Source organism: Camellia sinensis, chromosome 3 (assembly GCF_055761805.1).
Source record: "Camellia sinensis isolate YWXY chromosome 3, ASM5576180v1, whole genome shotgun sequence".
NCBI classification, from domain to species: Eukaryota; Viridiplantae; Streptophyta; class Magnoliopsida; order Ericales; family Theaceae; genus Camellia; species Camellia sinensis.
This window is the reverse complement of record NC_138963.1, coordinates 64,107,811-64,115,294: the sequence shown is the minus strand read 5'-3', so window position 1 is coordinate 64,115,294 and position 7,484 is coordinate 64,107,811. Positions and strand designations below refer to the sequence as shown.

At 33.0% G+C, this 7,484-nt stretch overlaps 1 non-coding gene across 1 annotated transcript; it reads left to right on the top strand.

Annotated features, from left to right (window-relative positions):
* The first annotated feature begins 6,977 nt into the window (after positions 1-6,977).
* TRNAD-GUC (transfer RNA aspartic acid (anticodon GUC)) lies at positions 6,978-7,049 on the top strand. Its single transcript has one exon. It is a non-coding gene; the product is annotated as a tRNA-Asp (tRNA).
* The last annotated feature ends 435 nt before the right edge of the window (positions 7,050-7,484 follow it).

The following is a 7,484-nucleotide window of genomic DNA, read 5'->3' as shown; positions in this document are numbered from 1 at the left end:
GGACCATCTTGGAACCACTTTGGTTGACCTCCACCCTCACCCTGACATGTTGGCCAAGATGTCATTATCTAGGCCGAGGTGTTCATCACCAAGGCGGAGATGTGTATTATCTAGGCCGAGATGTTATACCAAAGTGATCTTGTCCCTAGATTGGTACGACCTAGACCAAAGTGTGGCACATCTAGGCCAAGGTGTGGCACAGCTAGGCCAAGTGTTGTCCTTCCTCGTCAAGATCATTGAGACTTTACTTGCCGAAGCTTTGTCCTAGCCGAGATCATTACCCGCCGAAGTGCCCTTGCCACCTTACTTGTTGCTTACACTTTGTCATGCTCTTGTCTTATCAATCTATCACCTTTTTGAGGAGATCCAATCAGCCGTTACCACGTGTTCCAGCTGAGCGTTAAGTCAGCCGGCAGAGTTAGAAATATATCATTTTGTGTCATATCTCTTGCATGGTAGAGAGAGAAGCTCTAGGAAGAAGAGAGGAAGTTGGAGTGAGAGAGCTAGATCCCAAGCTTGATCTTTAGAGTTTGAGCCGTTTAATCCGTGTTTTGAGATTAGAACCTTGATTGACTCTTGTTATTTTTTATGTTGATCCAATTGCATTGCATGATCTAGCATGATTCATGAGCTATGCATTGATTTAAATCTTGCTTTAGAAAGAGAAAATGATGTTCTTATGTTCTTGAGATAAAACCATGTTTTGATCCGAAAGTTTGTAACAAGTTCCATGTTTTTGTGTTTGTTTCCATGAAATCTTCAAGTATGGGTACCCAGGTCCATGTTTTCAAACTCATCTCATGAAAACTCAAATTTCAAATAAAGAAGTTATGAATTTGGCATTCATGCTCTTCATGTTCTTCAAGAGGGAAACCCAGATTTTCTCAGACTTCATTTCCTTGAATGTGGTCGTCAGGAACAGACCTCGGCCAAGAGGTGTGGGACCTCGGCCTAGACCTGGTTAGTACCTAGCATGTTTTTCCGAGATGAAAAGGCAGTTTTGTAACTCCGGGCATGTTTTGCTTTGTTTTGACTTGATTTTTGAAAGAAATGCCGAGATCCTTTCCTGTCATGTAAAGCTTATTTTAAGAATGCATTTCATATCCATCTTTGAGCATCTCACCTTGTCTTATTGAAACGCAATCAATGGGATTTATTATGTGCTTGTAGGTCTTGGATCCTTGCTTGTAATTCCTACACCCGAAGAACTAAGTGAGTGGCATTTTTAATAAAGTTATGTTATAATGTTTGATAAAATTGCTTTGCTTGTTTTGGAAAAGTATTTGATCAAACATGAATGATTGTCCCTAGTTTTGTATCTAGTATTATATTTGTTTTGATGATATTCTGGGAAAGTCCTTAGTGCCAGGGAACTATAATGCAACTGCACCCTTGTTTTGAAAGTCTTTAGTGCCAGGGGACTATAATGCAACTGCACCCTTGTCTTGCCACTGACGGTTTTCCACGTGGGTTTGTTTGTCCGGAATGTCATCCCTTGTATTATATTGATGCTAGTAAGCATCCCTTGAAGATTTGAAAGACTTGAGTGATGGACTTGGTTCATCCCTTGATTTTTGTATAAGTTATACTATGTATTGTTTAGTAAAGAGATATTGAATATCATTCATGCAAAACCTTTATTGCTAGTATCATTCACTGAGTATCCAAACTCACCATCTCCTTATATATATGTAGGTGATGAGCAAGAAGGCGGCGACGCCTAGATGATTATTTGCAACTTGTTTTGAATTCGCATTTTGTAGCATTTTGAAGATCATGCTTCTTGGCTTGTAGTTTACTTCTTTTGTTTATGTCGACTTGATAAGCCTTTTGATCAAGATGTATTATGTACTTATTTTATTTGTATTCAAGTTGTAAGACCTTGTTAAGATGTATGCCATTTCATTTAATCTATGCACAGCTCTTATGGACTAATTAGATTTAAATTTATTGCTTCCACACATGTAGGCCCCATATGTATACTCTGATTGTGTGTGAATCTTTGTAAGTTGGCCTTTGGTAATCTCGGATTACTGGCCATCACGGCACCATTCTACTAGGGACGGAATGGGGTCGTGACAAATAATTCTTCTCTACCATGTAAACCTGTAAACAAACACATAAATCTCACTAAAACCAAAACCAAAACAAAAACGAAACCAACAACAGAGAAAGTGAATCACAAAGGAGAAAAATATATATATATATACATATAAATTTTTGGAGTGGTAAGATATTACCCCCCAACAATTTAGACCTTGCCCCGCCTAATCACGGCGACTAAAATAGTAGTTGGTCGTTGAAAATAAAATTATTGGCTACCAAACCTTTGGTCACCAAAGATGAAAATAAATTTTTTGTTTTTCATTCTGCGACTAAATAATTTTAGTAGCCAAAACTAACTATATGGCGACTAAAATATTAGTTGGTCGCTAAAAATAAATTATTGGCTACCAAACCTTTGGTCGCCAAAGATGAAAATAAATTTTTTGTTTTTTATTCGGTGACTAAATAATTTTAGTAGCCAAAACTAACTATACGGCGACTAAAATATTAGTTGGTCGCTGAAAATAAATTATTGGCTACCAAACCTTTGGTCGCCAAAGATGAAAATAAATTTTTTTTTTTCGATTCGGCGACTAAATAATTTTAGTAGTCAAAACTAACTATACGGCGACTAAAATATTACTTGGTCACTGAAAATAAATTATTGGCTACCAAACCTTTGGTCACCAAAGATGAAAATAAATTTTTTGTTTTCCATTCGGCGACTAAATAATTTTAATAGCCAAAACTAATTATACAGCGACTCGCTGAAAATACATTTTTTGAGACCAAACTGTTGGTCGCCAAAGATAAGAAATTTTAATTTTTGTTTTTCATTCGGCGATTAAATAATTTTAGTAGCCAAAACTAACTATACGGCGACTAAAATATTAGTTGGTCGCTGAAAATAAATTATTGGCTGCCAAACCTTTGGTCGCCAAAGATAAAAATAAATTTTTTGTTTTTCATTCGGCGATTAAATAATTTTAGTAGCCAAAACTAACTATACGGAGACTAAAATATTAGTTGGTCGCTGCAAATAATATTATTGGCTACCAAACCTTTGGTCGCCAAAGATGAAAATAATTTTTCTGTTTTTCATTCGGCGACTAAATAATTTTAGTAGTCAAAACTAACTATATGGCGATTAAAATATTAGTTGGTTGCTGAAAATAAATTATTGGCTACCAAACCTTTGGTTGCCAAAGATGAAAATAAATTTTTTGTTTTTCATTCGGCGACTAAATAATTTTAGTAGCCAAAACTAATTATACAGCGACTAAAATAATTTTTAGTCACTGAAAATACATTTTTTGCAACCAAACTGTTGGTCGCCAAAGATAAGAAATTTAATTTTTGTTTTTCATTCGGCGACTAAATAATTTTAGTAGCCAAAACTAACTATACGGAGCTGAAAATACATTTTTTGCGACCAAACTGTTGGTCGCCAAAAATAAGAAATTTAATTTTTGTTTTTTATTTGGCGACTAAATTATTTTAGTAGTCAAAACTAACTATACAGTGACTAAAATATTTTTTAGTTGCTGAAAATACATTTTTTGTGACCAAACTGTTGGTGGCCAAAGATAAAAATTAAATTTTTTTTTTTTTCATTTGGTGACTAAATAATTTTAGCAGGCAAAAGTAACTATACAACGACTAAATTTTTTGTTTTGTCGCCAATTGTGGAATATTTAGCGACTAAAAATTATTTTCATCGCCAATTGTGACATTTTTAGCGACTACATTTTTTTTTAGTCAGCAATAATCAATATAGCCTGACTAAAAAAAAATAGTAGCTATATCTTGTACTTTTGCCGACTAATATAATGTTTGGTCGCCAATTCCATCACTTTTGGCGACTAAATTTTTTTTAGACCCCAAATTTAATCGCCAAAAGTGTAATTTCCTGTAGTGATGGTATCAAAGCTAGCTACTACATCAAGTATGGGATTGAACACACCTATGTGAGTTTGAGATCAAATGAGTCCAGGTTTGCAATTCGAGCCATAGAGGCGACAATCTATAGAACGCATTATGTTATCTGCTAAAGTGTCTAATATTGATAGGTGAGTAGCTACATAAAGAAAAGAATGGTAGCATGTTACTACAAAAGAAAAGGAACGGCATTTTTTTTTTTCTTCATATAATGCCAAATAAAAATGTTATTTATGAGGAAGAGAAAGCATTTTGTTAAATTTTGGTAAGTATCAAACCATACGTGCAATTTAAAATTTGGCAACCATTATAGTGTACCATATAGGAACTTTTTTTTTTTTTTTTTGACAAACAAAAATAATTTAATAATGACAGGTGTTTTAACATATCACTAAAGATGTTTTTAAAATCAACAGTAGATATAGAGTAACATGTCATGACAAGTGCAAAGACAAATTATGCTGACCAAGCACAAGTAGATGTTAACTCTCCCATGCTCCATATGCCTCATTTAGGATTTTTAGCTGTTATAAATTTTGATTTTCTGTTTATTATTTCCAACTTCATGCTAGTAATGGAAAGAATTTGAATTATTTTTTTAATATGTGCCCAATTTGATGCCATTGAAATGGAAGTCTGTAGGTGCAGATCCTAACATTAATATATAAAAACTTCAGTTGGTGGAAAAGCATAACCAAAAACTTAGGAGAAGTTGATTGTTCAACAAATTTAAGCCAACTTCACAAAATGGAAATATAAGCTACCAACTTTTTGGTTTCTATCTCATGTTTTTTAAATTGTATTTGGATTATAAATTTAGGTAGAAATTTAATATAACAAAAAAAATAGAAAATTTTGAATGAAATAGAAACAAAGATCCCTACCCAAATACATAATCGAAAAATAGCATTAAAGTTTTTATTCAACGATGATATATTGTATTCGATCTTCACTTGTGATTTGGGAAGTGGGTTTGTGTGGGTTTGGGGTTAAAATAGCCATAAAAAACAAAATAGGTTTTTTAGTCTTAATAAGACAAAACATCACATTCAATCTATAATTATTAGATTCTTTCTCTCACAAAAATACCAAAAAAGTCAAAAGTCCTTTCCAAACCAAGCTTTTTAGCTCCAGGTTAAAATAGCTATTTTAGCTAAAAAAGTCAAAAAGTTAAAAAGTCAACCCACTTCCCAAACCAAGCCATAATAATACATTTCGGCCTGTTTTGGCAATTAAGAAAAACAACTAGGTTATTGACTTATTTAGGACACATCATATTTTTATTTTTTTTTACACATTTTTTTTTAAAAAAAAAAAGCCAAAATAAATATTAAAAAAAAAATTCTCAAAATATACCTTCTTGGATGTCCATGTTGATGTTGACTAGGGTCCAAATGATTGTCTCTTCTTCCTTCTCCCACGGCTCTGTATGGATTGTTAGATTAGAATACGTGGGACTATTACTCTTGGGATTAATATTCTAGCCATCATCGAGGGTTGTTTGGGGTGTCTTAAATAAGTATATTTTTTTTATTTTTTTAGACTAAAAAATTGAGGTTGAAAATATAGATGTTTGGATTAACTTTTTGACTTTTTATAGAAAAATGTGTAATAAAAAATTATAAAAATTAATTTGTAGGGAAAAATTCGAATTGAGAGTTGTGCAGCCGTAATTGTTGACTTTTGGTGAATAGTGTTAACTTTTTAAGGAATTTTTTGTCTTTTTATCTTTTTTTTGAAAGATTCCAAACTTACCCTCAATCTTTTATAATTATGCCACATTTATACCAAAATATGAGATTCAAGATTCAGCGGAATATATAATCCAATCTCATAATTTTATCCCTAAACAAACACAGCTTACTTGTGTCAGAAAAAATTGTCTAATGTTGTTCTCGGTACATCTTTGCATCTACTCTATTTAATAGGAACTGTGGAAATGATCAACCAAACTATCACTAATCAATCAAATGGCCAAAATCAAAACTTGCATGGAATATGCCTGGGAGGTTTCTTGTGTTGGAAATATTGTAGGAATTTTTATATTAGATTTTCACTTTCCTCACACGTTCAGCCCACTATCTGACCCAAAGATGTCAAGTAGGCTTTAAAAATGTAAAATATATTTCATTGAGCGAGCGGGTTTTGATGGGTTGACGGACCTAATAGGATTTTTTTAATTATATTAACTTATGTCCGGCATATTGGTTTAGTTGGTACCAAAACATAAAAAAGTGTAATTAGTTATATTAACTTATGTCCGGCATATTGGTTTAGTTGGTACCAAAACATAAAAAAGTGTAATTAGTGCAATAGAGTAAGTGACTATGAGGATCCCCTTTCTGGGAGTGTGGGGGTGACTGCTGTGCAGTGAAATTGGCTCATTTCGAAATTTATTTAGATAATTGAACCGTTCATATTTTAAAATATATCAAGTAGAATATGTCTATAAAAAATTAAGATAATCGGATATCGTTAACTCTTTTATCTACTCATATTTGTATTTATTTTAAAACTTTAAATCACAATTATTATTTATTTTTGTAAATACAAATGTGAGTGGATGAATGGATAAACGATATTCAATTAACTTGATTTTTTTATAGGTATGTTCTATTTAATATATTCTAAAATGTGAACAGTTTGTACTATCGAAATGAGCCCTGCAAAGCAGCCACCCCAAATTGCTTTTTCGGCCCCAAAACAAATGTCATTAAAATGTAAAAAGAGATGTTAGTTGAAAAATGGAAAATAAAAACTAAAAAACACCTAAAATAGCTGATTCCATACTTTGCTTTATATTGAGAAACAGATCTAGAGGATAAGCTTTTGATATATTCATGAATTACAGTTGTTGAAAGCAATAAGAATAATTATTCTTTGATTTTTTTTTGATGAATAATTTTTTTATTCATTATTATTTCGTTCTTAAATTTTTCTTATTTTTTTAAATAAACTATCAATAATTATTTATAATTCGCTCCTACCAACTTGTCGTTGTAGTATAGTGGTGAGTATTCCCGCCTGTCACGCGGGTGACCCGGGTTCGATCCCCGGCAACGGCGATAAATCTTATTTTTTATAAATAATCATGCGATTTTCTATATTCTGTTTTTCGCAAGAAAATGTAAGTGTAAGAAAATGAAAGTGATGTTCCTGAAATGCTGACCCACCAATCAATGTCTCAAGCCGCAGCAGGGTGGATGTCGGCCAGCCGTATTTTTAAAAGTTTTTTTTTTTTTTTTTTTTAATCAGAAAAAAAAAGGCTCTGTGGTGTTATCACGGCCCTGTAGTCCCTGATCCCGAGGTAACCGGTTGTCGGTCAGAAATTAACCCCATCAAGTGAGGGACCCACCATCAGGGCACCAATGGAGCGCAACCACACGCTCCAGCAGAAGGCAGGTTGTCGAGGGAAGTACATGTGTTCTTTCTAAAAGTTTGGAAATGTTATTTTTGTTTCGGTAATAATACATCCCACTAAAAGTGGTGCTTTAAAGCAC